This window comes from Eptesicus fuscus, chromosome 3, assembly GCF_027574615.1.
Source record: "Eptesicus fuscus isolate TK198812 chromosome 3, DD_ASM_mEF_20220401, whole genome shotgun sequence".
Lineage (NCBI taxonomy): Eukaryota > Metazoa > Chordata > Mammalia > Chiroptera > Vespertilionidae > Eptesicus > Eptesicus fuscus.
In genome coordinates, this window is record NC_072475.1 from 71,764,725 (window position 1) to 71,767,773 (window position 3,049).

At 40.1% G+C, this 3,049-nt stretch overlaps 1 long non-coding RNA gene across 1 annotated transcript; it reads left to right on the forward strand.

Moving 5' to 3' along the window:
• Positions 1 to 214: 214 nt before the first annotated feature.
• On the forward strand, positions 215 to 1,439 carry LOC129147978 (uncharacterized). The gene is made up of 3 exons (XR_008555193.1): positions 215 to 303; positions 438 to 629; positions 1,409 to 1,439. It is a non-coding gene; the product is annotated as an uncharacterized LOC129147978 (long non-coding RNA).
• The last annotated feature ends 1,610 nt before the right edge of the window (positions 1,440 to 3,049 follow it).

The following is a 3,049-nucleotide window of genomic DNA, read 5'->3' on the forward strand; positions in this document are numbered from 1 at the left end:
TGCCCTTGACTTCTTTGTTCTGTTTTGCCTCTCCCTCCTTATAAATCCTCTGCCTGTACCGAGATGTTGAGATGGACTCTGTGGTAAGAGTCCCCCATCTCCTCAGGTTACCGGCACTTGAATAAAACCTCTTTCTTTTTCACCAGCATCCATCTCATGAGTTTGGTTTCTATGGCAGCAGATGGCAGAACTTGGGTTCTGATTACAGAGCTCCCTCAAGCAGAGAAGATCAATGGCTGATGCCAGTTTGGTTGCCAGGCCCACCCCATCTGGACCAGTACCATAAGTCACAAGGAGAGAAGGGTATGTAACAAAGAGAAAATGATCATAGCAATAAATAATAAGGAAACAAACAAACAAATCTAAGAGCCCAATACAGCACAGTTGTGAAACCTAAAAGTACACTTCAAAGGGATATGTCTTCCCTTTCACTTCAGAAAAAGAAGTTCGGTGTGGGAAGGAGAGAAAATGATGACACACTGAAGATCAAGGGAGAATTTGCGATGAAGCAGGCAGCCAAGGAAAATGAGGTTCTGCAGGGGACTTCTGTGATGAGGAGCTGAGGGATTCCTTCCTCTGGCGAGCAGTGCGGTGGCCGTCTTCTCTCTCTGTCACTTGTGTGACATTCTGTAAGTCAGCCCTGGAATCAAAGATGGGCTTAGGGAAGAATGGAGATCCTAGCGCTATATCTAGGGACGAACTAGGAGGTTACTCTCTTATTTCTCTTAGAAAAACTGAGATGTGGTGTGGCCTGGGCAAACACCTTTTAAACTAATGCCTTTGATTATTCTCAAATGACATATTCTGTCAACACTCATAAGTTATGTAATAAAATAACCCCTTTGTGTATTATTAGATATCTTAGCTAGCTATATCCCACTGAAAATTTCTGTGGGCTTCCGAGTACCTACTTTCATACAAGGGTGTTGGGAAGATAAAGTAGTATCACCTTTAGGAAAGCAATTTAACAATATGCAACTCATGAATAGTAAAGGTACTTTTATTCTTTGTCCAATAACTCCATTTTTTTTAAACAACCTAAAGAAATGACACTAAATGTAAAGTCCTATGCACAAAGATGTTTATAAGCATGTTAATTATAAAAGCAAAAACTTCTATTATTCTAAATGCTCAAAAATTAGAGATTGATTAAGTAAATTATAAAAATCCACACTATGAATATAATGGAACTATTAAAATGATGGTTATAAAGCTTTTTTATGTCATTGAGATATGTTTATTATATAATTTTAAGAGGAAAAAAGCAAGCTAACAAACTTTAATGTGCAATATAAACTCAGCTATATAAAGTAATATGCATTATGCATAAAAATAGGAAACAGGTTGAAAATTATCTGAATGATAAGATTATATTTAATTTTTATTCATTTTCCTTTCCCTCCTTTAGGTTTTATTTTCCAAGTTTCTACATAAGCAAGTAATTAATTTATAATCTAAATAAAATAAATGCATACATATATGTGCTCTTGAGCATTCTTATGTACACAACTGCATGCACAAGTATATTTGGTGCTTTGACAAGAAAGCAGCTCACCTTGCACAATAGCTGTCTCATGTGTTACAAGCTCAATACTCCTGTTTTTGCTTTCATAGTATGAATAATAGTTGTAGATCTATTTGCTCTATTCTTTTACCTCCCCATAAAAAAAACCACACATACAGATACCAGGTATACCACACACACACACACACACACACACACACACACACACAGGACTAAAATCTGTGTGGACAGGGACCTGAGATCACATAAAATAAAGCATACAAAGTTTTCTCTCTAAATAGTTTCTCTCTCTTTTTCCCTTCCTCCCCTCACCTTTTTTATTTTTTTCTTTGCTTCTGGCTATCATTTCTCCCTGGGTGATGCCTGTGGAGTGAGGAAAGAAGGCATTTGACAGGCATGGGGGAAGGGACAGCGAGGCAAGCAGATTTCCTTGGCAGGAGTAGAGGATAGTTCATGTCAGCAAGCAATAAGCCAAAATACTGCTGAGATGGGGTCCAGGGTGTGCTGGAGAAGGGCCTGGGAGGCAGAGAGCTTGAATTAGATGAGACAGGCCATGTGGAGTCCCAACAGGCTCCCCAGTAAGGAGCACCAACATTCCAGAGAAAACTAACCACGAGGAAGGCCCAGGGCCAAGGTACAGGCCTACTTTGTGAGCCTGTCCTCATCTCTGAGTGCCAGGAAGCAGAGGGTTGACATGAGTTGTTCTTTTTCTGTGGGTCAAGGGGGCTATTTCCTCTGCCTTCCCAATATACAGGCTTTGTGTGAAAGAGAGGTCCCAGACTCAAATGCCTCAGGATTAGGCTGCTATGTAAGTGAGGCAGGCTAAGTGTGATAAAATGCAGAGTGACAGGGACTGCGTCCTACTGGGGGAGGTTTGCTCTCTGAAGTGTCCAACGTACTTACCTGCCAGCATGGTGCTCAGTGAGTATAAGGCCAACGTTGCAGGTCTTCCAGTTTTTCAAGAGAAGGTGAAAATCCAGATGGACTTGGACATATGTGTGCATATTTAATGTGTGTAAGTGATCTCAACTTTTAAAATATTCACTCAGTTTTTTTAAAAAAAAAACTGGCTGAATTTAATATATGGGCAACTGGTTGGGAATCTCTAAAATAAAATTGTATGAGGCTTGTTCCTCCTCTTCTCTTACAGCTGGTAAGAAACATGGCATCTCTTGTGTGTTTTGTTTGTTTTATTTTTGAGAGAGCGGATAGGGGAGAGAGAGAGGGAGAGATTTGTTGTTTCATTTGTTTAAGTATTCATTGGTTGTTTCTTGTATGTGCTCTGATCAGGGACAGAACCTGCAACTTGGTGTATCAGCTGAGCTACCTGGCCAGGGCCAAACATGCTACCTCTTGTAAAGAGACAAATATTTAGCTCCTATTATGTGCACACTATAGCCTAGACACCATAAGGGATACCTGAAAAATACTAAGTTGTTCTCTGCCTTCTAGGAGCCTAAAATATTGCTGAGGCAGAAGATGTTCACTCAGGAAAGGCAGGTGATAACACGATGCAGAATTCTG